At 39.0% G+C, this 27,850-nt stretch overlaps 1 long non-coding RNA gene across 4 annotated transcripts; it reads left to right on the top strand.

Annotated features, from left to right (window-relative positions):
• Positions 1-12,780: 12,780 nt before the first annotated feature.
• On the top strand, positions 12,781-25,686 carry LOC127690899 (uncharacterized). 4 transcript variants are annotated; one of them, XR_007979195.1, is made up of 8 exons: positions 12,781-12,959; positions 13,763-13,861; positions 16,173-16,235; positions 18,555-18,653; positions 20,127-20,242; positions 24,159-24,282; positions 24,508-24,637; positions 25,252-25,686. It is a non-coding gene; the product is annotated as an uncharacterized LOC127690899 (long non-coding RNA). The 4 variants fall into 4 exon arrangements; XR_007979197.1 differs by lacking the exon at positions 24,508-24,637 and having other exon boundaries at positions 25,450-25,686; XR_007979196.1 differs by having other exon boundaries at positions 24,511-25,686.
• Positions 25,687-27,850: the final 2,164 nt, after the last annotated feature.

Genomic DNA, 27,850 nt, shown 5'->3' with positions numbered 1-27,850 from the left:
ATCCAAATTCTAGCTCATAACACAGTCTGCATCCCTTAAGGTCCTAAATTAATTTTAAAGAGTTTACAACTCCTAGACCAGTAGATGTAATTCATATTAGACATACTTCTCACTCATACAAGAAAAACATAGCTGTTCATTAAATTATGACATATACCTATTTGAAGTTTTATACAGACAAAAACATGTTAATTTAAAAATATCTTTATCTTTTTAAAGTCTTTCTTTCAGCGATCTCTTATTGTGAAGATTCCTAGAAAGTGAGTCAGAGAGTTAATGTGTGGTACAGGAAACCTGAAGGGTCTCCAGGCGGGAGTGTAAAATCACGGATAACAGGAATCTACTGTCACCAGATTTCATGTGCGTGGGGTGGCAGGTCTTGGCATACAGAAGCTAAAGCATCTGCTTTTCCATTCCTCTCTAAAATGCCAAATCTTTATTGTCAGACTTCATTTTAGAAAACCAGACATAATTTTGAACTCAGTAAACTCACAGGCACTAGTTTCCATGTTGTCCCCAACAAAGCCTGAGCCTAAATCCAGTTTGTAGGTTAATCACCAACAAGACTAGAGTTTCCAGGTTATACCCTCATCAAGACCAGTGTCTCAGTGTATTCCCTCCAACAAACCTGCATCCCAAGTTTACAGGTCCATCCCTTGCCTAATGACCATCAGTGCAGATGGGAGCAGAAGTTAAGTTTATGATATAACTTCCAGCACCAGCCAATTATGTTAAAGGCCACAGTAGCTTTCCAATTAGATGCTTGCATATGTACTGCCTGCTTGATGCTTACCATAAAGGGTTGCCAATATAGACATTAGGGGCTCCCCCACCATCAAAAACATTATGTGAAACGGTGGTGCATTGGGGGACGGGGCCCGAGCTAGGTCTAATAGAAAAAAGACCTGCTTTGAGCTGTGTCTAATCAGTTCCTGCATGTGCCTTTTTTGGTAATCACTAACATTCCCCTGACTCAACATGTTCAATTTCCACTAATGTGGAATAGCAGGCCAAAACCTGTCCTTAAAAGGGAAAATACTGGAATTGAGGTGATGATGGTAGAGTATTGGTCCAATATTCAAAACCTATGGTTCACAATAAGAGACTGCAAAAGGCTCCAAACAACTTTCCTATCTGACCATGAAACTGGTAAAGCAGCCTGCACAGCAGCCTGGACCTGTTACAGAGCCTTCTCCGGTTTTTAGCCCACAACAGAAAGCTAGCAGCTTTCTGGTCTACTTGTTGTACTGGCTGGGGTAACAAATCCAAGTGAGCAGTTAGGTGTCTCCAGAGTCCTGATATGCACACTAACTGTTGTGCTTCTTCATTTGTTTTTGGGAGTGTCCAAGTGCAATGACTTATCTTTCACCTTGGAATTAGTGTATCTGAATATCCTACATTACTATATTCCTAAATATGTTGAGCACAGGTTCTCTGCCCATGTTGATGAAGAGAAACAAGATGAGAAGTAAGAGCTTGGGTGTTGGGCAATCCCTGGGGATTGATGGGAAGCATTAGTCAAATGTAGCCAGATGTTTGCATCTGAGAGGTCCCTTGTGGTACTCCTCACTTGCTAGATCAGGCTGTGACCTCTGAATAACTTCACTATCAGGGCTTAATCTGCTCAAAACATTTGGACCAGGAATTGATTGAAGAAATGTATGCTAAGCAGGCCGGTTAGAGACTAGGATGTTAGGATTCTCATGTTCGTTCACAAGGTTTTTCTAGAAATCTGTCTCCAAACCATAACAAAGGAGACAACTCTGCTGCACAACCAGTCACTTTGCACATGCTCACAGCAATAACAACAACAACAACAGTAACAACAACAACAATAACAATAATAATAATAAATAAAACAGGTAAGTAGCAAGCTGCTTAAAGTGTCAATACAGAGTCATAATCAACATTAAGTCCTGGTGTGCCTGAAGTCGTCATTTTCTAATTGAGGAAAGCAGAGTTCTGCCACAGGGGACAGACTACACTGGGTGACAGCCATTTGAGAAGAAAAAGCATCTATGTACTTGCAAACATGAGCCTAGCACGGCTATCCTCTGAGAGGCAACACCAGCGATTGACTGAGACAGATGCGAATACTCACAGCCAACCATGGGATTCAGGTCATGGATCCCTATGAAGAGTTTGGGGAAGGATTGATGAAGCTGCATGGGAAGCCAATCCCTTAAGAAGACAAACACTATCAAGTAACCCAGACCCCTGGGAGCTCAGAAAGACTAAGCCATCGACCAATGAGCATGGGCTGTTCCATGGCCTCAGGAACATAAGTAGCAGAGGACATCATTGTCAGTACTCAGTGGGAGACTATACGGCTAATTCTGTAGAAATGTGATGCCCCAGAGAAGGAGAATGGGCGAGGTGAGGAGGTGGTCTGTGGGTGGATGAGAGGAGTAGAGGTGAGTGTGATGAATTACCCTCTCAAAGCAAATGGGAGGGGGAATGGGGTAAAGAGCCCTGGGAGTAGAGACCAGAGTGTGGGGCAACAATTGGAATGTTAATAAGTAAACCAATTAAAAAGTAATTAAGAGAGAGAGAGAGAGAGAGAGAGAGAGAGAGAAACAGAGACAGAGACAGAGACAGAGACAGAGAGAGACAGAGAGACTGTTGTATGGAGGGCTAGCCTTATCCAGCAAGTCTTTCCATGAGGTCCTCATGCATGGAGAATGACAAAGCTCCTTTTCAAACCCAGGAACATACTTGGCAGAGTCAATAACAGCCTGGGGCCTGGGCCTTGGGAGATTTTCCAGAGGCCACAATATACTGACAATAAAATAGAGCTCCTTTTCTAAAACTAGGAATATGCTGGAGAGAGCTGGTACTGGTCTGAGGTCAGGGCCTTCAGGACATTTTATGTCCTCAGAACCCAACTCTGTCCACCATATGGGGCTGCAGTTATCAGTCCTAAGGCCACTTTAGGCTTAGGCAGTAATGTTCCTGAGATAAGGTCTTTTCTCCAAGTGCAGAATTTTATGATAGCTTCTGCTGACTTCCTGTTTATTTCCATTTTCCCTCTGTAAGTAATTCACAAGATGGTTTACTTCAGAGCTTTACTTAGCATAAGACATGGCTTCTGCAAGATCTCCTCATCACAATATTTATACATAATTTTATCATTTTAAAGTTTTATTTTAAAAGACATATATTTTATATTCATATTTTTGTCAAAAATATATTTTATATTTATATAAATACACATTTATGTTTTATAATCATATTTTTATAATTTTATTTTTATTTAAAATATAAAATAAATATATAAAAATAAATATATATAATACAGAAATACATACACAAATATATGAATAAATATGTAAATATATGCTTTTCTTAAGAGCTTCATTTAGCATAAGGCATGGCTGCTGTAAGACCTCCAGCCCACAACTTTGATTCTTACGTTTTTTTCTTTTTAAGGATATATATATATATATATATATATATATATATATATATATATATGTGTGTGTGTGTGTGTGTGTGTGTGTGTGTGTGTGTCTGTGTGTGTGTGTGTGCAGTACTTATTTCCTACATACACTTCCTGAAAAATGAGGTTTGGAGAGCACATACTGTATATACACATATATACAAACATATATATAAACATATATATACAAACATATATATATATATATATATATATATATATATACATGTATATGTATATATTATGTATATATGTGTGTACCATGAATAAGGACAGTCTCCTTTCCCTATTTAAATTGGGTCTATTTCATTTACAAATTTTTTAGCATACAGAATAAAATCTGACTGGAGATGTTGCGAGTCTCTGCAGATATCCACTATATATCATTAAGTCTGCCTCACATAGTGACACTTTAGGTAAAACCGAACCACAAGTATTCAGTGTGTGCATCGGATGCATGGGGACCCATCACCTGCGTTCACACAATGCCATCAAGACACACAACCATTTACGGGTGTGCACAGCTCAAGGCTTTCTCACAAAATGATAGAACTACCATGATTGTGGATGTCACCGACAGGGGTGGTAGACAGGGTCAGCGTGTCTTGGCGAGATTGTGGGCGTCACTGACACGGGAGGTGGGCAGAGCTCAGTGAGACTGACTGTTACTGTGGGTGTCACTGACAAGGGAGGTGGGTGAGCCTTCATGTTTTTTAAGCCTTACTACTGTTGGTCTTTCTTAAAGTTTAACCCCTCAGTAGGTTAAATCATGTACCAGATTAGAGAGTGGTCACTAAGCTCTCAGTGTGAAGAGGACAAATAAGTATCATTTCTTACAGTTTGCTCTCCAAACCTCATTTTTCAGGAAGTGTGTGTAGGAAATAAGTACTGCACAGAAATACAGACCAGCATGTTTTTCTTTAAATATTCAACATTTTCTTTAATTCACACCACCTGAAATTTTCAGCAAAGGTGGGAAGACTCAGGTAATACATCTTGGATTCACTGAGAGAATGACTCATCTCTGGGCAGCAGGCTGTTCTGTGAATATTTAGGAGCGAACCCTGGCTTCGAATCAAGTCCCATTGCAGCTTGCTGGGCATAATCTGATTTGGTTGTCAAAACAAAAGTACCAAGAAACAAAATCACCCACACAGTTGGAAATGATTTCAGCTTGCACAAGCCAAGAGCCAAGAAGAAATTGGCTGTGTGGGAAATTCGCAGTTAGCAGAGCCCTGAGCTTCCAAAGATGTGCACTTTGGCATTCCTCTCTGGAGAAAGAGCAGCCCCCCCCCCACAGCGACCCCTGCTGTGAAGAAGTGGCAGTACCTGGAGCTCAGAGTCAGAGCTGGGGATCTAGGGAGATTTGTGTCTTCTGGATCCTTCCTTGGTCCCTGCTCCAGCCGTGGCCTCTATAAGTGTGGACAAGCTGACAGAAGGACTAACTATGGACCTGCCCTGCGAAGACTGCAAGACTATCCCGAAACTTGGGGGAGTGTGAGTGAGTCAACCAGGGCTGTCCTGTGTTTTCCCTGTCTGTCAAGTGTACTCTTGGGCCATGGACCAAAGGCAACAGGGAAACTACAGCTAGATGACAAGACCAGCTGAGACAGAATACCAGTTGAGCACTTGTCTGTGCCATCTCAAAAATCTTAGAAGAACAGAAAGGAAAGCAGCTGCAAGGAGATTTTGTTTGCACTGAATTTGATGCATTGTGTGAGAGGGGGACAGTGTGGCAAGTCTTTGCAAACTTTGTAGGGCTGAATGGGTCATTAACCTAAGGTAGGCAGTATGAAGTCTGCTTTTTGAAATGTCAAGAGGCTGAGCTGGTTAGAAAACAATCTGAACCCACAGCACCTGCAATGCAACTCCATCCTTGAACCCAGGGGCTAGGCGTTTTGGTCAGCCTTTAGGAGCACACATTCCAGAACCTGAGTTCCTGCAGAATTCCACCTCTCCCTGGCTGGCAGAGTTCAATCCTGTCAGTGAATGTTTAGACGAACAAAATCACATATGAGGATTCAAATCACCTTTGGAAAACAACTAGGGCCTCCTGACAGCCTAAGGGAATATGGCTTGGGTGACAAGTCATAGCTACTAGAGAAGGGGGTCCACATAATGAGCACTGAGGTCCCCATCACCTGTAGCACCAGTGAGGTAGCATCCCTTGTGGTGAAGAAGTCACTGCACTGCAGCTCTGTAGGAGAAATGAGGATCTTCACATGGAGACTTTAGCATTCTTGCCAGGCCTCATTCCTTGACTCTGCCTCCTGCATTGCCCTCAACCACCACAACCATCCTGCATGACAGCGGTTCCTTGGAGGGGACCAAGATAACTCGAATAAAATAAAATAAAATAAAATAAAATAAAATAAAATAAAATAAAATAAAATAAAATAAAATAAAATGAAATAAAATAAAATAAAATAAAATAAAATAAGGAGCATAATATTAGTTATATCAATTTGGCTCCAGTCTGTTATTTTGTAGATCATTAACATTTCCCTAGCACTACAAATATCTTCTCACCTCATTGGAACTCACTTTGTAGACCAGGCTACTCAGAGAGATCCACCTGCTTGATTCACTCCCATAGTGTTTGGGTTAAAGGTCTGAGTCGCCACACCTAGCAGAAGACACTCACCTTTAACCCAGAGATTGAATCTGGAACACACACCTTTAATTTTGGCCACACCTTCATCTTGAGGCCTATATAAGAACACAGAGGAAGCAAGTTTTCACATTGCCTGCTTACTTTCTCCTAGATAGCAAGGCTTAGGACTTCCCTGGCATTATTGATTACTTGTCTGTGATTCCATCTTCTACTGAAGACCAGCTGAGACATCCAGCCTCAGGGACTGAGACCTTCTGGATTCTTGGACTTTGCTTCCCATCCAGCTGTTGTGGAATAAGGCAGACAGCATCATGTAAGTCATTCTAATATAATCCCCTATCTGGAAAGAGAGAGTGAGTGAGAGACCATTCTATGTGATCTTTTAGTCTTTAAAACAGGCACCCCATGTAGATTTACTGACCCATGAGCACTTCCCCTATTGCCTGTCTCATCAGTGCACTATAATTTTAACTCTAGAAAATTGCATCTAGATTGGTAGAATCTCAATTTGAGAAGCTTCCTTCTTTTCTTGTTTTCATTATTTTGATTTTTGAGACCATGCTTTCCTGTGCAACACTAGCTGTCTTGAAACTAGTTCTGTCTACCAGGTTGGCCTTGAGATCAGAGAGCCTTGCTTCTATTCCCAATCTGCTTCATTCCTATAGGTGCTGAGATTAAAGTCTTGCACCACCAGACTGGGCAGAATCTTGCCTCCTTAGGCAATGCTAATAGATGCTAGTATTGTGGGTTTAACACCCAATTTACCACAGTGCAATGCTTGGGAGGGTGTAATTAACTAACTGGAGATTTCTCTATATCAGAAGGTCAAGGACTTACCCTCATCATTCCATGGATAACCTGAAGGTTCTCAGTTTTGTCAAAAATACAGCAGATTCTGAAGAGCATTTACTGCTGAGTGCACATGATTTGCCAGCTGTGAGTTCAAGATCTTCCACGTCTCAGCCACTTTCTTTCTGTGGAGATTCAAACCACAGATTTGATGATGGCTGGATTGTTGATTGGGATCTATACCCCTTTTATTATATATTTGAGAGTTTGGACAACCTGAGATACAGCAGCAGATTGAATTGTGCCATGAAGGGCACAGAGTTCTTCCAAACTGAGGGTCAGAGGGAGCCACAAGTGCCCTCAAGAGATGTGGACAACAACAAAGTCAAAGGTATAGAGGAGCCAGACCAACCCTTGCCAAGCTTGCTCAGGAAGAAAGCCCTGGAACTTGAGACCTGTGATGGTGGAGGCTGCACTGACCAGGATCGTGCTTCTGACATTTCCAGGAATCTAGGCTATTGGGGATGGCTTCAAAGGACTTTCAGCTAAAATAAGAAGTGAATGAATTCACCCAGAACTCTGTTTGGGGCCCAGGAACCCTGATGCCTGCTAAGACTTTTAATTGGAGGATCATCTGTAAGCTCCTGTATTACAACAAAGGAACTCGCAAGGAAGCTGTGTCTTTGAAGCCAGTTACTTCATGTTTGGTATTTTACAGCTTTCTTAATAAAAGTGTTGAAATGCTGGAAATTTGTGTTCTTGTTGAAATGGACCTAGGGAAAAGATGAAGTGTGGAGTGGATACACATCTGGATACACTGTTCTCTAAACCAGGTACCACAAATAGACTTGTTGGCCCATTATCCTTTTCCCTATCTAATAAGTTGCCTATTATGTTTAACTATACACAATTGTACCCAGAGTGAGAGGAATTTTACTTTGATAACCTTCAGTCTTTTGTTTTGTTTTCTTGTTTTCATTTTTGATACTAGGTCCCAGGACTAAATGGTGTTTTATTAAAAAGTTTTCAATCTGGGCGGTGGTGGCACATGCCTGTAATCCCAGTAATCTGGGAGGCAGAGGCAGGAGGATTTCTGAGTTCCAGGACAGCCTGGTCTACAGAGTGAGTTCCAGGACAGCCAGAACTACACAGAGAAACTCCGTCTTGAAAATTAAAAAAAAAAAAAAAAAAAAAAAAAAAGATTAGAGGAATTTGATCCTCAGTACTAGGGAAGGTAAAAATAAAGAATATGGTAGGCATTTTGCCTATGGTATGTGTTCATATGTAGTCACAGGTGATTGTGAGCCCCCATAAAGGTACTAGATGCAAATCTTTTTTTTTTAAAACAATCATTAAGTACTCTAAATTGTGGAGCCAGTGGGACATTTCTCTAGCCCATGAAGGGATTTGTGTGTGTGTGTGTGTTTGTGAGTGTGTTTGTGTGTATGTGTGTGTGTTGTTTTCTTTAAGTGTATAGAATGATAGTAGACTGTAGAGTTGGTTAGGTTCAACTCTTTTTCCTTTTTTTTTTTTTTGGTTGTTTGAAACAGGGTTTCTCTGTGTAGCCCTGGCTGTCCTGGAACTCACTCTGTAGACCAGGCTGGCCTCAAACTCAGAAATTCGCCTGCCTCTGCCTCCCAGAGTGCTGGGATTACAGGTGTGTACCACCACTGCCCTGATCCCTGATGACTTTGAACTTAGAGATTTCCCTGTCAAAATATTCTGGGATTCATAGCCACTGTGTCTCAAGATCTCTAAGCCAAGATCCAGGTCAGGTTCATTCCAGATATAATCAAGTTGACCACCAGGGATAGCTACTACATGGAATATAGTTGGTCTTGCCAGTTGCTTCTTGCCAGTTACTTCAGTCCACTTCACAGATAAACTAAAGTGAGGTGGGGTTTAATTTCTGGAAAACTTGATTTGTTTACTTCTAGTTTGTTCTTATTTCTGAGATACTAACCCCTTATATAGAGATCAGAATATTTGGAAGATTTGTAGACTGCAGTCCTCATTCTTTTAGTATGGTGTTTGTTAAAAACATGGCTACTTTTCAGCCACTCCTCTGGAGTTGACAGATTGGACTTAGAGGGGAAAGAACCCCATTTGGGGAGAATTAGCAGATCTTTGTAAATTTTGTTCTCTTCTGATACTTGACTAATTTCCATTATTTGGGAGGCATCTTTGGTTGGGACAATTTTGTATAGAAAACAGTTTTAGTTTCTTGTGGGCTTTGCTTGGTGTTGTTTTTCCTTCAATATAGACACCAAGCTCACAGCCTCTTGAAAGACAGGCAAGTACTGCATTCCTGATCCATATCTATAGTCTAAGCATCTATCTGAGTATCAGACCTGTCTACCCTCCATATTACACCATCAATAAGGATTTTCTCACTGGCTTTTCATAGCAGAAACCTTGGTGAGCATAGGTGCTCTTAAATGAGCAATCAAATGAATTACTATTTTTAATTTTTTATTTATGTATTTATTTATTTATTCAGAACGGATACTGTTTCTATAGTCTAGCCTGGTCTTGAGCTCATTATGCAAATGAAGCTGTCCTTGAACTCCTGATTCTCCTCATTCTACCTCCCAGACACTGAAATTATAGGTGTAATAACCCATACCTGGCTTTAAATTTGAAGATATATTTTATTATCTGTAGAGAAATGGCATGAGGAGATTGCTCCCAGCTTGCTAGTTTCCAGGCAACCTAGGGTCTTTGTCATTCTCAGCCTACCAAGACAGAGGAGACACACTTCCTCATGCAGAGAACCTGATGTTCTCCCAAGCAAGCTGCAAACCTGAGGAAGTGACCTTCCTGCTCCCTTTCCCATGAGAAAGTAACTTTGCTTATAGTTTAATAGACATCATGATGGGCAGCAATGCAGCAAGCAGCAGGCATGGCAGCTGGAGTAGAATGCAGAGAGCTCACATCTGCAGGCACAAAGTGCGAAGCAGAGAAAGCAGACTGAATATGGCAACAGTCTTTAACCTCTCAAAACTGACCTCTGGGGACTCACTTCTTCCAGCAAGGACGCATCTGTTAATCCCTTCCAAGGAGCACCACCAGCTAAGTGTCCAAATATCTGAGTCTGTGGGGACATTCTTATTCAGTTATATTAATGACTGTGACGTGCACATTAGCAGAATTCTGAAGTCATTTGCTTTTAAAAGTAGGTGTATAGATTCAGAGTTTCTTGGAAACAGTAATTTTCTAATAGAAATTTCTCTGACTCTTAAGTGATAAAGTCTTCAGGACTGGTAAATAAGCTACTTAAGGAGAATTTAAGAGAAACATATGGCAGTTCTGGGCTTGTAATGAATACACCATTGAACACCCTCACACCTGCCTGGAACAAATTTGAAAGCAAAACTCTTCTGTTCACAGAATTAGTAATTTATTCTCAGGGCCTTTTCCATATGCCCCTAAAACATTTAAATTTTCTTTTTTACTCCTATGACTTAGCTGACAACTTCTGTGTGTCTTTAGCCATATTTATATGTCATTAATACAAATTTAAGCCATATATTTTTAGCCATATATAATATGTCATTAATACAAATTTCAGAAACAGAAATCAAATCAAAGGTCATTTTAAAAACTAAAGAGTCATGTGTATGGATAAAGTATGTTTTAAGTGTTAAAGATTCTTATAAATCTTACAAAAGCTAATTTGACTTTGATAGGGTATTTAATGCTTCATATAATAATCTTTGATATAAACATGCATAATTACCAAAAGCACTGTAAATATTGTATTAATTTATGAAATATAATGCAGTGATAGCCTAAGTTGTGGCTAGAAAAATTTGACTTTGTGCCTCTTTTGATCTAATAATGAGCTTACTAGTTAGTCCCTAAGACTGAAGCTAGAGACGTGTCAGCATTTGGTAATCCTGGTGTTGTATGGTACAGTTTAGTTCTGCCAGTGTTTTCTGTCCTCTGGCCCCCTCTTCCCTTATCTGCCCTCATGGCTCTGCTCTTGTCTTTGTCTACCCAGTCTGCAGGTCCTCACCCCTCTGCAGTCTCCCAGTAAACCTCCTTACACCTGACCTCTTGCATGTAGTAATTTCTCAAGAGCACATCTTGGCATGGGTGTGCAGTAATACCCCCTTGCTGTATTATATTTCAGCCTCATGTATTACATTTGTTTTCATGATAATCAGTCCCTTGTGGTGTGTTCTTTTAATGAACTTCTTACGGGGTGCAGCTTGTATGGCAGATGTGTTATACTGTGTGTGTTTTCTTGAGTGGCTAGTATGACCTAGTTTAAGAGCCATTTTCTGTCAGATGATGAAGGATGTTAGCATTCTGTCCAAACTCCACCCCATAGTTCCCTGGCAATAGCCAGGTAGGCCTGACCCACTATAAAAGAGGCTGGTTGCCCCCTCTTTGCTCTCCTGCCCTCTTGGTCTCTTGCTCCTCCCTTGCTCTTTTCCTGATTCCCCTTTTCCCTTCTCTCATTCCCTTCGCCCCTCTCTCTCCACGTGCCATGGCTGGCCTCTACATCTCTACTCTACTTCTCTACTCTCTCTTTCTCTGCCTCTACCACCCTCTTAACTCCCGGCCCCATGCCCTTAATAAACTCTATTCTATACTATACTATCATGTGGCTGGTCCTCAGGGGGAAGGGATGCCTTGGCATGGCCCGCTGAGGCACCCCATTCTCCCATACCTCAATACACCACCATAGAACATATCTCCTCCTCTCTGTATCTTTCTACAAACACTCCAAAGGAAATATTTTAGTAGATTGTTTAACTAATTAGTGGTAGCAAGTAAGTGACTATTAATTTGACTTATTGATGTTTTATGCAAAGTGAATGTTAAGTGTTGTTATTCAGGAGGGCATGGAATCATTCTCTATAGACCTAACTCACCCAGTTGAAAGGTTGAAATGTTTTCAAATATGAGGCTTAAACTGTAGAGAGGAAGTTCTCTGGACAGATTGTACTGATAAAGCATCCTGAAAATAATGCATTTGACAAAAAATTTACTTGGCATTAATCTTTTGTCTTGCATTAATTGGACATTTGAATTTTCAAATTTCCCATTTCCTTTGATAAATATCAACGAAGAGTACATTATGATATCAAATTGACTTAATTTTTTCTACCCACCACGAGGCAGTGCTGTTGGAGGAAGCAATCTGAGAATTATGACTGGGAAAATGGGTGTGTTTTAATGAATAAAGACAGTTACATGTCTAGATAATTCTTTTCTTTTTAGTTTATGATATGGTTTCAGGTATGATGTGACTTTATACACTAACTCTGTGTTTTCAGTGTTCATAAACTGTAACCGTCAAAGTTCATTTTCCTGTCAAGTATTTTGTCCTGAGGAAGTAGATATTTTGCATAGAACAATTTAACGTATTTTAGTTTATCTCAGTATTGCTGGTAATACTGAGAATTAGGACCATTGCACAAGTATCTAGTACATAGTGTCATCTGTATATAGTAAAACATTTTCTTTTTATGTCTCTAATTTTTGAAAAAAACACAGTGAATGTATACTATTTTAATAATCTGTTAAAAACAAGTTGTTTGCAGTTTGGACAGCACATACCATTGTTGTCACTTATAGTTTTACATCAAAGACAAAATAATCAAAACAGTGAAGCCTAATTATTTTAGGGTTAAAAACTGAGATTGCACTTGTAAATCTGTCGGGGGTTTTAAGTAAATTGTGTGGCAGGAGCTGTAACTGTTGTTTGCTGTCTTGCCTTTTCTTGGTTGTGGCTGAGTCCAGAAGCTGGAGCAGCAGTTCTGTCACGCAGGAGAAGGGACACTGGCTGCAATAGTCAGTGCAACACAGACTGTGCATACATTTGACTTTTTTGATGCCTAATTTTATCATGAATTTTTTAAGATTAAGTAAAAATTGTTTTAATCTTTGATTATTTATAGCCTGTATTATTAACCTTTATGCTGCTGGAATAAAATACTATGACCAAGGGAATTTATGGAAGAGATTATTTTGGCTTGTGCCTCCAGAGGGATGAGACCATCATGAAAGGGAGCTGGGAGATCACATGTTAAGCCCCAAACATGAACAGAGAGAGTGAACTGGAATTGAGGCTAGTCTACATGCAAGTCTCAGAGCCTGCCCCTGGTAAGGTATAGCTGTAAAGTCACCACCAGGGTTCTGATATTTGAGCCTATGGGAGACATTCTCATTCAAACCACTCCACTCCACTCCCAGGCTCCAAAGGATAAGAGGCTGTTATTATAATGCAAAGTGTATTTAATCCTGCTTCAGAAGCCCCCATAATCTTCCACAGTCTCAACAGACCCTGTGAATTCTAAATGTGTATTAATTTCAGCATGCATTGGCACAGATACACATTACTATTCCTAAAAGGAGGACTGGGGGCACAGTCAGAAAATGCTGGACCCAGCAAGACTGGTAAGGCTGCATGTAAATAGCTAATCCCCATCTCAGCAACTCCCAGCTGTGGGTCATGACCCATATATAGGGGGGGGTTGCCTTAGACCATCTGAAAACAGATGTTTGCATTATGATTTATGACAGCAAAATTACAGTTATGAGATAGCAATGAAAATAATTTTGTAATTGGGGGTCCCTACAACACAAGGAACTGTATTAAAGGGGTTCAGCATGCTCTTCCCCCTTCTGCTGCCTCAAGAAGAACCAAGAAGAAAGAAACACTTCTGCCAGTGCTGGCTCCAGGCAGAAGACTTATCCACTGTGATGATTTGAATAAGAATGGGCCTCATAGGCTCATGGGTTTGAATGCTTGTCCCATAGGGAGTGGCGCTATTAGGAGGTGTGGTGTTATTGGAGTATGTGTGGCCATGTTGGACGGAAGTGCATCATTATGAACGTGGGCTTTGAGGTCTTAATTTATGTTCAGGCTACACTCAGTGGACACAGTCTCCTGCTGCTGCTTACAGATCAAGATCTAGAACTCTCAGTAACTTCTCTAGCCCCATGTCTGCCTGGATGCTGCCATGCTTCCCACCATGATAATAATGAACTAAACCTCTGAAACTGTAAGTCAGCCCAATGCAATGTTTTCCTTATAAAAGTTTCCTTGGTCACGGTGACTATTTACAACAATAAAACTCTAAGATACCTACTCACCCACTTTTTTGCTCAGTGAGACTGTTCCATCAGTTTCTCTCCACCTCCCAGATATTTATTTATTTATTTATTTATTCCCTTTGATTCCAAATAACCTCTTTCTGAGCTTTCATTTACCCAATCTAAATTTTTTCCTTGCTGATCATTTTAGTACTTGTCTTTGTTTATTGGGTACTACTCCCCAATTTTTGTCTTAATTTTGAGTCTTCTTAGGGTCACTTTTGTGTATGTTTGTCCCCACAGCAAATTGTTCTCAATATGTTTGTCAGTATTACTTTTTTTGACCTGTTCAGCTGTCCGATGCACGTTTAGCATTTAAGATCTCTGTTCATACATCGCTGCTCAATTGCCTGGCTGTCTTGCTGGTTTAGATGATTTCATTGTTTCTGGGCTATGACTCTTAATATATGTGATTATTAGCACTCTTTAGTCCTTAGTGTAGGTCCTTGTTCTAGAGACAAAAGCTAGAGCTACATTTTCTTTAGTATAGTATTGTACTGTTGTCTCTGTGATGACTGAAACTATTAGGGGCAGGTTTGTTGAATTAAAACTAAGTACTAATCAATCAAAGTGTTTGCTTTGCTTAATGATGGTAGATCATATTGTTTATAATTACAAGTTTTGCTGGTAAAGTGTTACTTCAGAGTCTATCCTAGTACAGGTTTTAGAGTTAGTCTCTAGAAAAGGCAAAATATTCTTCAATGTACCTTGGCAAATTTAATTTCTAGACTTCGGTCACATATACTCTGAGAAACAAAAAATTGCTTAAAAAAATCATTGCTTTTTATAATCACTAGTTAAGAAACTCCTTAATTCTCTGTAGCACCTTATTCATGTGAGAGGAAATGAATGAGCAAACAATTGCAGTAGTTACTATTTATTTCTTATTATTTGGTCTAATTATTTGGTATGTTTGTTTCCCTCTGGTGTTGGATTTAGAAAATTGTGGTTCTTTTATTATTAGTTTTTTATTAGTATTTATTTTTGGCCTTTTTATTAGTCTTTACTAGTATTTATTATTGGTCTTTTATTAGTAGGGAGGGGCTGACCTCACAAGAGATCCTTGGCTTTTGTGTTTTTGAGCGAGCCCTCTGGATCTTTTGTCTGGCCTATAGCCTTCAGCATGTGTGTTGATATTAGGCAGCCTGCAGTGTAAGCATTTGGGAGAGCTGGTTTGTCTGTCCTGTGCCCTGTTTAGAAGTGTGGTGGGGGGATATTGGAAATTCAAAAGCTGCAGGGTAAGGTTGGCTTGAGGCTGAAAAGCCTAGATCAGCCTGCTGTGTCTGTGAAGAAAGCTTTGGAAAGATAGCTGTTGTTGTTCAATTGCTGATCTTCAGCTGTGAATGTTGCTTTTCAGGCAGCATTGATTTTGGGTCCTTGAATTTTTCTCAGGCTCAGGGAACCCCAACTATGCTGTGACATTGGTGCCACCTTGTGGCCCAGCTCAGGGCTGCGTTGTTACCTCTGGTTGTTTAGGATATAGGGGGCTGGATTTTCCTCTCAATTTAGTTCAGTTCTAAGCTGGATATAAGGTGCACGAATTTGTTGCTAACATTTCCAACCCTTATAGCCCATATAAATGACACATAATCCAAATATTTTAATTATAAGTCATATGTCTTCATTGGCATAATACTTACTTCCCAACCACTAAGATTTGTGCTTTCTCCCATCCACGTGGTCCATAGTGGCTTCCTCCTCTCCTCTTCCTTCTCTCTTTTTCTTCCTCTACCTGCCCCCCTCCCTTGTTAGTTATTTAAATGTGTGTTTTACTATATTCCTTACACAGCTGTTTTCCAAATATGCCTTTGTCTAGTCTGCTGTAGCAGCATAGACATGTTTTGTTAACAGTGTATTTTCTTGCCAGTAATACATGCATATGTGTTTGCCGGATATGCTACTATTGCTATCTAGAGTCATAATGTTTCAACACTAAAGCTAATTGTCAGAATTTTGTTTTGGTTTTGAGTCAGGGTTTTCTGTATAGCCCTGACTGTCCTGGAACTCACTTTGTAGACCAGGCTACCCTTGAACTCACAGAGATCTGCCTGCCCTCAGTCTCTGAATGCTGTGGTTTAAGTCCTGCACCTGGCTTGATTTTTTTTTTTTTAAATACATCATTTTGTTGACTTCTGGGTGTTTGGTGATACCTAGTATAATTTGCACTTTAAATATATTTAAGTGGATCTTCACTTCCTGCTCAATCCTTTATCTTAACAGGCAAGCTTCCTCTGATTTGGGACAAAATGAAAACAGGCTGGTCTTCCCTTGTACCTGACACAGGTAGATACTAAAATTGTTTTCTTCAAAACAGTTCTATTTGATGCTTTCATTCTGATGTTCTTACTGGTATTCTAATTATTCCAAACTTCTTAATATAAAAAACCCTCTAGGAATGTTAGGTTATATAAGTTACAGTAACTATAACTGAAAACTTTGCCGCTATGTTTCCCATTAAACTTAACTGTGGCTACCTCAAAATGTCAGGTCCTTTCAGTGCTGTATGCACTGGGATTCCAAGCTTTCCTTCTTCATGGGGACTTTATGAGCTGTATAAACGTGACATTTTATATTCCGTTCCTAATCTCCTGTGAGAATGATGCTGATTGCTAATGGTAATTGAGATTTTCTAGAAGGCTGTTTCAATAATGCACTCTTAAAAATTAACATTGAAATAGAACTGTTGTAACTATGTGGTAAACTTAGGGAGATTGTTTTAACATCTATGTAGATTGTCTCATTTCTGTGTGTGGCTAACACTTGTCATCCAAATCCAACAGGAAGCTGTTTTGTGATAGTTGTTACTTAAACTAGATTCTAGTTCAGTTATTTTTGACAAAGGTTTTGGTCTTTTTGTGTGTGTGTGTGGGCAAAAAGTAAGGTTCAAGATTATATGATAGTAATTTTTATAACTGTGGAAAGGGAGGCACAAAGAGGGAGATGCTAATGGGGTTTTAGAAAGTTGCAGGGTCTTTCTATGTGAATGTTTGTTGCTCTTATGTTATTTGTTTGTATATCTAAATAGGCTTTTAGTCAGTAGTTTGGAATATTTCATAATAATGCCATCTGTTATTTGTTTCTTGGTTTTTTTAAACCAAAGGTCACTTGATCTTGAAAGCTTTAGAATACTATTATGAGTTAGGTCAATGAATGGGAGTAAATTTTTAAATTTATTTGTTGTAAGAAACCATGTGATAGGCATTTTATTTATACCTTCTGTACCCCTTAAATATTTAACATTTTTTAGGTTGTTTACCTTCTGTTTCATAGTACTTTGAACAGTAGAATTGTGATTGTTGCTTGCCTTACATAATCAAGTCTCTGAGTTTGATACCTTGTTCTACAAAAGAGAGATCATGATTAGTGAAATTTACATAGAGTATGGCAAGAGTTTGATTTAGTGTAGCCTGGATCTGAGTCCTCGCTCTGCCACTATCTGCGACAGGAGCATGCATGGGTGTTTGCCTTTCTTGCCTATTTCTTTTCTGCAAGAGGAACGACAGGAATCAGTGATGCCCAGCATACGTCTGCTTAAAAGCAACATGGAGAAAGGTTCAGTGCCTTGCACCTAGTGGGACTAGACAATCCCCTCACAGTTAGTACATGAAGTGGCTCAGTTGTTCGGGAGTAAGTTTTTTATTTTGTTTTGTTTTGTTGTTTAAAGCTGATACACAAGCATATTCTTTGAAATCTGGACTTCTTACAAGCTTAGAAAGTTCTTAGAGTTTAGATCCTTAGATTTAGGACCTGTACTATTATATTTTGCAACACCATGATGGGTATTCGTAATAAAATTTTTATAAAGTAATATTATCCTAATAGTTGGATTGTAATAATCCTTATAAGCAATCTTTGGTTTTTTGTAAGTCAGTAATTGTCCTTACGAGATAATATTAACTTTCAGGTCCATTAATGCAAGAAACGTGCTGCAGAACTAGTAACATCTAATGGTGAAAGAAAAATTCCCTTTGTATGTAGATTTTTGTTTTTTTCTGTGGACTTTTTGAAATATGTCTAATTAAAAGAATAGTATGATAGCCTAAGAAGTTGGAAATCAAGATGACTGGAGTTAAATTGCAATTTGGGCATTCATCAGCTGTGGGACTTAAATTACTAGTCTATAAAAGGTGGGGGTGGTAGTAATGTTTTCCATAGTGCTGTGAGAATTAATCTATCCCCCTGTAAACCTCTTTGTTTTAATACTTATCAAGAACACTGGGGGCAGTAGCCATTGTTATTGTTGTTTCATTAAAGAAAGTTTGTAGAGTTGTGCAGAATGGAGCTTATTAAAGCTAAGTATGTGAAACTTCACATACCAAAATTGTTACAAATAATCAAATTTATCTTGTAAAATTAAATTTTAAAAGAAGACAATTAGAAAATAAAATAAGAGAAAATACCATGGTGTTGTTAGAAGTGATTTAAAATTCTATCAGATAACTAGAGAAACTGAAATTCGTCTATTAAGGTGGTATACAGTCCATAATATATTCTATATTATGTTAAGATACCATTCTTCTTGAATGTAATTACTAAAATTAACTAAATCTGTTTTAAAAGAGAAGTACTAGTTTGGCTTTGAATGTTCTTTTTTCCTTTTAGGTAAATTGAGCTGGCCCAGACAGCAGAGCTCTGTAAGGCATGTTGGTATTGATTGCTTCTTTGTCTCAGGGGCTATAAGAAATATAACAGATCTCAAAGGTCTATATTCTTGTTTGTTTTAATAAAGTTGATACATATCAATGTGTGTGCGTGTGTGCATGCGTGTGTGTGTGTGTGTGTGTGTGTGTGTGTGTGAATTGATAACAATGTATTCTTTGGAAAGTATTTTGATTTTTCTCAGTCAAATCTATTCCTCTGTTCAAATTGGCTGGAGTCTATATTCACAAGTGTAGGAAAATTAGAAACTACTGCTTGGTGTAAGCTGAAATATACAGAGAAGAGTATCTTAAATTGAGGACTGTATTATCTCACACAGATGAGGATATTTTCCATATCTTTTTATTGTTTGTTAAAGGGAAATTTCTATTATCCTGTGTCTTCAGACTTTCTGTTCTTCTGTTGAAGTAACTCTCCTTCCTGAATGTAGGTAAACATACTAACCTTTGTGATAATTTTATACTCTAGAGGTGAGTCATCTGGGCAGTCTGCTTTTTTTAAATAAAATTTTAGGTTTATGTGTGTACTACTTACTAGTATTGAAATTTTTATTTAGGATTTTTCCTTAGTTCTTTCTTGACAAGATAGCTACACTAGCATTTTCTTTTTAAAGTCAGTTTTTCTCTTATGTGAAAATCCTAGAAAATTCTAGATTCCCAACAAGGCTTTATTTTTGTCCTAGGTAGTTGTGACTTAGCTTTGAAAGGTAGTATTTTGAATTTGAAAGAATTGATTTCAGCCTTGGGTCAACTTACCTTCTAGCAAATTGGTCTTTTTTTCTAGTTTATGTGGAGAGGCAGGAAGGCTTTCTGTGTTATGTGTTTCTTTGTTCTGAGTCTCCTGCCCTCTAAGCCTGTGGTGTTTTACTTGCACATCAATTTTACAACATTATTGTAGTCTTGACATTTTATACATAAAAGGAAATGATACATTAAAGTAATGTTCTTAACCAAAGCAGAATCTGGGGTTCTGAAATTCACATTTGGTTATATGTTAAACTTTAGATTTTCATTGCTTTGCATGAATCTCCAGTTTGTTTCTATTGCTATAAAATTAAAAAAATAATAAAATAGGAGGATAAACGTATTTATATCAGAATTGTAAAAGTCTATTTATAGTTTTTGTTTTGTTGTCTATTCCTGCAATTTGAGCCTGGAATCTGAGTTGTCTGCTTTTCATTGTAAGAAATGAAAAGGCATGGAAAACTGACTCTGCTGATTTTAGATTGAGTCGGTTTATCAGAAACATTGCTGGAGCCATGCGTGGTGCATGCTTTTAATCCTATCAGGTGAACATCAGTGAGTTCCTGGCTAGCCTAGTTTACATAGAGAATTTCAGGAGACCCTGTCTTAAAAAAAAATTAGGTGATGTTATATGGTGGTGCTTTTTAAGATTTAATGCATAAGTGATTAAAGAACAAATGTTATATAATTAAAATTCCATGAAAAAATTCCATTACATGACCTTAACATTCTTTTGTACTTAGAGAAACAATTCAATTTTTTTTTCTCACAGGAAAAACAGTGGCTCTGTCAGCAATCATGGCACAGGAAGGTCACCTTTTCATCCTGGTGCTAACATCCAGCTGGAGTGGCAGTATTACCAAAATAAAATCCTGAAAGGAGAAGCAGGTACACATGAGTGTTTAAAAGCCATAGTAACCTCTGAATGTTGCTGGTGGTGTTGGTACCTTAGAAGTACAAGTAGAATTAGAATAATTAACAATTTGAATTTGAAGGTTTTAAGGATGCTAGTGACTGTAGAGAGAATATCTTGTCTATTGTACTAAAAGAAAACTTTGGCCTATAGGAAAGTGTAGAATACAAGATAAGACATTCAGAAGGCAGAAAGAATTCTGGGATAGAGCCAGGGATGAGATATTTGCCTGGGAAAATGCGATGAGACTGACACATGGTACCTGAGCCCAGGTAAGTAGTCATGTGTCAGAAAGTAGATTTGAGTAAGTGGGTTATAATACATTGGTGGCCTAGGCAGAGAAGACTAGCTATAAGGCCAAGATATTTGTAAGTATACATATTTTGAGTCTGAGTTTTATTTCTGGGAGCATGGGGCTGGGAAGAAGACCTCGGTCCAAACTTCTACAAGTGACAACTTGAATCACAACAAAATCTAAATCTGAGCAGATGACCAGTGCATAGTTATGTTTTCTGGAATTGGATGATGGTGTTTTCCTGAAACCCAATCTACTGTGTATAAATTTAGATTGGGAATGAAAAGCATGGTGTGAATTGTTTTCATATTAACTAAATAAGTTATTAGCTGTTTGGCTTATGTCACAGTGAAGACACTGAAGTTTGTGTTCTTCAGTATTTTTAAAAATTTAAAAGTAGACACGGTTGTACCTGATCCCAGCCTTTGGGAGATAGCACCAGGAGAACAGTATTTTCAAGGGAAGGCTACAGAGGAGTGAAACCCTGATTCAAGAAAGGACACAACCCCTTTTGGAACCAGAATCTAAATGCCTCATTTGAGTGAACTTGTTTTTTACAAGAAATATTTTCATAGCTGTCTTAGAAAACTAGTCTCTTTACATTCATAAGACCTTTATGTGTTTTTATTACCTTGCATTACAATTTGAAAAAAATTGGGAATTCTTTCTTATTGGTTTCCTTGTGGAATAAATCGTTAAAACCAGAAATCTTTTTTAAAAAAATCATTATTTTAGAGAAGCATTTACCAGAAGACAGATATATAGCACAGTAGAAAGGATATAGAGTTTGGTTTTATCCAAGTTACTTTGGTTCCTTGTTTTGTCAGATATAAAACACTGGGATTATTTTATAAAAGACCCAGATGAGGCAAAACAGAGTCTGGGCATCTGGATTTCTTTTCTGGAATTAGTCTTTCTTGATTGTAATCATCTGCTTACACAGTGTATTGGGAAGCATAATTGTAGGCACACATTTATACTTTTATCAGTTTTTCAAGTTTTCTAAGGCTTTTATTAGCTGTTATCTGTTTTCAGAATATTTTGAGATTTAGTGATTTTTGTCAGTAGATCATGGGGTAACTTTCTGAACTTGTTTAGGCCTTGCTTCATTGTTTATGGTTAGTTTCTTAAGCATACCTTTGTACAAGGTGGCAATGGAGTCTCCCTTTCTGGTCTTCTCTAGCTACCAGTACTACTTCCCCTGCTACTCCTTCAGAGGAACCATGTGGACTGTTTCCTGTGGCTGCCACTTCTGCTATCCACTGGTCTTGTACAAGCATATTTAAGTTTAGAGGTGGTAGGGGAGTTGTAGGTGGAGCTGAGTGTCATTTATCACTCCTATCCTACCAAAGCCAAGAGCATCCTTTCAGAGGTGCAGGCAAGGGAGAAGGTGAGGGAAAAAACCTATGTCTCTCTGGTGTCCAGCCCTCACACCTTGCTTGAGGTTTCTCTTTGTCCTGGAGGGATGGATAGCTAGTTCCTTCAAGCTGGGAATAACACAGTGTCTTGTGGACAGAGGTACTAGTCTGCTCATGGAAGGACCTGGTCCTCGTGTTTCTTGTGCCCCAACCCATCTCTGTGTTTCATCCTGGGGCACTGGAGAATTGTGGGAACCTTAGCTTCCTAGGCTTGGTGTCCATCTAGATGGGATGCGCGGATCTCTGGCAGCAGGCACTTTCTCCACTCTCTATATTCCCTCAAAGCGTAATGACAATATGGTACATGTTGGGTAGGGGAAAGGCAATGAGAGGCACTCGGTCTCCCCACCCCCACCCCTGCCTCCTTATGTCTTGAATGTTGCTATGTTTTTTAATTTATTTAATTATTTTAATTTTATTTTTTTAAAAGACATTTATTTATTATATGTAAGTACACTGTAGCTATCCTCAGATGCTCCAGAAGAGGGTGTCAGATCTCATTACAGATGGTTGTGAGCCATCATGCGGTTGCTGGGATTTGAACTCAGGACCTTCAGAAGAACAGTCAGTGCTCTTAACCTTTGAGCCATCTCTCCAGCCCAGTATATTGCTATGTTGACCAGATTTCTGCCCATCTGGATCATAATTTCCTCCATCCCATGTCTACCAGATGTCAAATCTGGACTTTTTTCTTTCTTTATTTAAATGAGGTTTAAGTTGGCCATTTTCCTTAACTTTTCTTTTCCTAAGAGGATTGTCAACTAGTTGCCTGATTGTTGTGTATATCACTCTTGGTCTCTAGTATTAGGGCAATGGTGAAGCTGGTATTCTGTTCTCCATGTCACCTTGATTCCTAGCTGACAAGTTGTCCTTTTTATTAAAACCAAAATTTGTTTTTAGTACAGTACTCATGATACAACAGTGAATAATAAGATGAACCAATTTTTTTTTAGAAAAGTGGACCGATTTTTAATATTTAATGATTATTTATTAACCATTAGAAAATATAGCCATTAACCTTTATTTTGTTCCTTCTTTTTTAATAATAAAAACCATAATGAGTTCAAGCAGTTTACTGGCTGTTTTCTTGGTTTTTTAAAATTCCTTATTAAATTATGGGGGTGTTGACCAGGTATCCCTGTCTTACTCAACAGAATAAATTGTATTAATAAGTGTTAAAGTAAGATGGGCCAGCTTTAATTTTTAAAGTCATTACTTTCTTATTACAATAAAAAGTGGTAAAAAAAAAATAGATCTTTTCATCTCTCTCTCACTATGTCTCTCTGTCTCTGTCTCTGTCTCTCTCTCTCTCTCTCTTCCTTTTGGATGATTGTGTGCTTTTTAAAAAGATTTTTAATACCTGAAGAAAAATAAAATATTCGGCTAGGTTTGTTTTGTTTCATTTCACTTTTTCTTTTGATTTTGCCTTAATAAACATAAGGAGGTTGACCTCTCTCTCCAGTCTTCCTTGTTTTCGAGGGGCCATTATGAGTCGTTGTTAGCCTTCTTATGCTCTCTCTTTTTCCTCTCTTCTTTATCTGTCTATCTCTGTCTGTCTCTGTTTATATGTCTATCTGTCTGTCTATCATCTATATTTTAGCATTTTTATTATGTAGCCTTGGATCTCTTGGTTAATTTTATTTAATCCTCCTGTGAGAGTTGTGCTATAGATCACCCACAAGCACACACAATTTTAAATTTTAATTATTATAATAAAATGTGATTGACAAGTATCTTTTGTTGTTGGTGGTGGTGAAGATGATGGTGGCAGATGTTGCTGCAGTGGCAGCTCTTTTTTTCTTATTTCATCCTATGAAAAGAAAAAAGAAAATATTCGGCTATTTCTATAGTTCCTCCAGCTTTCCTGTCTTGTTTGTTTATATTTAATCCTCCAGTGATGGTAGTCCTGTGTGCATGTGCGAGCATACACACACATAGACACACACACACACACACTTACACACACACACACACACACATTCACTACACAGCACCCAGGGATGGGGGGCAGTCATGGAGAAGGAAGAACTCATTAAGAAGCATTGACTTAGACATGTGAGAAAGGTGATAGTGAACCAGAGACTTTGAATGTCAAGCTATTATATTCCTTAAAACTTACATAACTGTTCTAACAAAGAAATATTGAGTTTTTTCTCCATCTGTTTCTTTTCACTCCAGAAATCATGCTGACCCAGAAAGTGGAGATCTGATTGCTGAGATTAAAGGCTTGAGCCATCATGATTATCTGTAATAAAGTGAGGTGTTAGAGCCTGTGACCTAGTGAAGTGAACATCGGGGCTGGGTGAGTGTGGACTCAGAGATGACCAACTCTGTGTGTGTGTGCTACACTCAGTTCTCTCCTTCCAGCCAGGGATGAGTCTTAGGCTCACAGATTTGTGAATGTGAGCTTGCTCTGTTGCGTCCAACATAACATGTTTTCTGGTTTGTTTTTTCCTGCATGCTGGCTTCCTTGGTGTGGTTTTGCTTTCTATCTGTGCTGGATTCCTAACCTGCACTGGGGAATGAGAAGCAAGGTCAGAGTCAAAGTCTTTTTGATAAAGAACCAGGAATACATACCAGCACATCTGGGCTGACTGTCCTTCTTCCCAAGGGATGGATCAATCTCAGAGAAGATGGTCCTTCTTCTTGATCTACAGGTAGTACCCTAAATATGGTACAGCCCATTTTCCTTCTTGCACTGTACACTTAATAAAATTAAGTAAATTAAAGAATGAACTTTCCAGTTATATTATTTGTTCAGGCTAGTTAAATTCACCCTCAACACCTATACCTGCCACACACACCTAACTACATATCCCTGTATGTGTGAGGGGGGTTGCCATGTCTGCTGTTCTGCAAACTATTTGAGAAAGCTTGGTGGCCACAGAGGCTATGAGAAGGGTGTCAGTTGGCCTGGGAATGGAAGAGCAGTCAGTGCTCTTAAATTCTGAGCTATGCCTTTCCAGTGGACAGTTTTCAGCATGAAATCAGTCATAATTTTAGTGTGAATGTTTTACAACTCATTGTCCTTTAATATATGTAAGACTAACTAGTATTGATGATGGTTCACTTTTCTTAACCTCGAAAGTCAAACTAGGACAGACTTGCACACTACCTAGCTATTGGGGAGATAATTGATGTGCAGAAAAGGAACTTGTCTAGTCAGTAAAGTGTCGTTGTTTTTTTGGGGGGGGGGGGTTAATAATAGAAATTGTATTTTGTCTCTATATTTTATTACAAGTTCTTGTTTTGATTCTCATATTATTTCAAGGGTACTCTCTAGATCAGTAGAGCCTCCTTACAAGTCACCACATGTAAATTGGATTTACATGCCTATCATCTAGAGGATAGCAAGCACAGAGAACAGCAAAGACAAAAAAGAAAGGACAAAGAACTCAGAGGGTGACACATTAATCACTTTGGGTCATTTTTTTCCTGTTTTACCTTGACTCTGACTTCCAACAAAAAGAGAACATCAAGAAGAAGAAAATGAAAGAAACAAACGTCTTTGGAGCCCTGGTGTTGTCGTCAAGTCAAATTTTTAAAAGACAGAGAGGAGTTGTGAAAATCAGCTTGCTTAGTGGAAGTCCGCAGTGTTATATAATCAGTACCATTGTGCTTTATCTTACAGAAAGTTAACATGGCCGGTGGTCACACAGTTACTGAAGAATTGAACTGTAACCTACAATTCTTATTCTCTCTCTCTCTCTCTCATGAATAAAATTTGAAATTAAACTACATGTACAATGAAAAAAGTGTGGTGCTGTGTGTCTTTAATCACATGACACAGTAGATGGAGACAGGCAGAGCTCTATGACCTGGAGGCAGACCTGATCTAGGTACTGGTCTCAAGGGCTAAGCACCCTCAACTAATGAAATGAAGAGAAAAATAAATAGATATAATTAACCTAGAATTAAGGAAACAAGTAAAGAAACAAAGTAAGGCAATACTGGGTGGCCTGGCTTGGAGAGAGAGAGGGAGAGGAAGGGGGCAGAGGGAGCTAGAGAGAAGTGATGATGATAATCAGAGTGGTTAGAGGGACTAACCTTGTCTTCTCTGCCTTCAAAAGCTCATGCCATCATCCGCAAGCCAGCCTTCTTCCTTTGGTCCTCCCAAGGGTCAGCCAGGCATCAGATGCAGTCAGAGAGAAAATTGGGAACCTCGTGGAGATTCTCAACTGAGGCCTCTCTGGCCCCTTGGAATAAAGCAAACAGGTAGACAGTCTAGTGGTGTGAAAGGAACTGCTGGGATGTCATTGGTAATGGGAGTACATACATTCTTTCTGCCCTTGTAGACCCTTTGTTCCTGGCTTGGAGAGATCAATGTTCAGGGGAGCAGTAATAAGAGGAGGAGAGATCCTGAAATGCTTCCAAGAGTCTAGAAGTGTCAGATAAACAAATAGCTTAGAGCTTGTGAGAGAGTGTGCTACTCTAGTGGGGAGGGCTCTGGTTCTCTGCTCACTGCTCACCACCCAGTGTCATTTTGGTTTCTCATGATCTCAAGACAGGGGCTCAAACAATCAAGCATCTGGAATGTAAGAGAGAGAGAGAGAGAGAGAGAGAGAGAGAGAGAGAGAGAGAGAGAGAGAGAGAGAGAGAGAGAGAGCCTGGAGTCAGTCCCAGCAGAGTTTTTTTCTTCTTGGTTTTTCTTAAGGTAGTGGAGGGGGGGAGAGCATCAAAAATTTAGGGTTGCTGTATAATAAAAGGTTTACTTATCTGTAGGGAGCTTCTTGCCCGTTAACTGTCGTTAACAGTTAACAAGTCCTTATTTGGGTGGAGCCTGTTGAGTCTTGCGCCTTCTGCGTGGATACAGCCTATCAGCAATGCCCACCTGGCTAAGCCTGATTAGCTGGCTATTAGTATTTAAGGGCTGGGCTGATTCTCTCCGGGGTTAGAAGAGGGAGAAGAAGAAGTACAGGGATCCTGAGTAAACTGCTTGAAGAAGATCTTCCTGTGTTGCGTCATTCCTTGCAGGAGAGGGTGGTCGCGACACTTATCTAAGTCTAAGTTACTATGCTAATGTAGATCTGCCTTTTGTGTTCCTCTGAAGCCAGAGACTGCAGTCTCAGGCACTTATCACTTCACCCCAAAAGAGCAGGAGATTAAAGGATTAGTGGCTAGAGCCTTTTCCCCATTGTCCAGATGCCTTTTGCTTGTCAGTCTAGGGTGAAGTGAGGAGCAATAAACTTCTATTGAGCCAGGAGAAGAGAATAACACTTGCAGAAAGAACAACTTTTACATAAGTGAATATGCATAATCTCACAGAAATTCATATATACAGCTCCATACATATTTTCATGAAGTAATCTGGGCCCAGCTTGCATGCATTCTCACAATTCATACTTATACATACATACATTCTCATAATTACATACTTACACACACATCCATACTTACATATGCATATGGAGCAAAAGACCAGCACCAGTGCAGAAAGAACTCACTCATTCTGTATGAAAAATGGACTCCAGTATTTATTACATCGAGAAAGAAAAAGTTTCCACCTTTTCAATGCTAAATGAGTCAAATCCATATTTGTAAGAAAAAGGCTTTGTTTCTCTGAATGGGACCTGTCCTGTCCCATGGTAAGAAGACTGCCTGTTCCTTCTGCTTTCTGCAACATCTTCTTTTTTCCTCTTTCCCTCTGCATCCTACACATTGTTTTCTTAGTTATTTATGTTACCTATAGTTTCTAAGTTATTCCACTCTGCATTCACCTAATCTTGTTCTCTTCTGACTAAAAACTTCTCCTTAGTTCAGTTCTTCTCTCAGCTCTGTTCCTCTCCTAAACTCTTCTGCCCTGACTTCTCTTGTCCTCAGCCCTTAAACATCTTTCAGAATACATGATCACATGTTACAAAGTTCATCAC

Source organism: Apodemus sylvaticus, chromosome 8 (genome assembly GCF_947179515.1).
Source record: "Apodemus sylvaticus chromosome 8, mApoSyl1.1, whole genome shotgun sequence".
Taxonomy (NCBI): Eukaryota; Metazoa; Chordata; class Mammalia; order Rodentia; family Muridae; genus Apodemus; species Apodemus sylvaticus.
The sequence above is the reverse complement of the archived record's forward strand: the minus strand, read 5'-3'. Positions and strand labels throughout refer to the sequence as shown.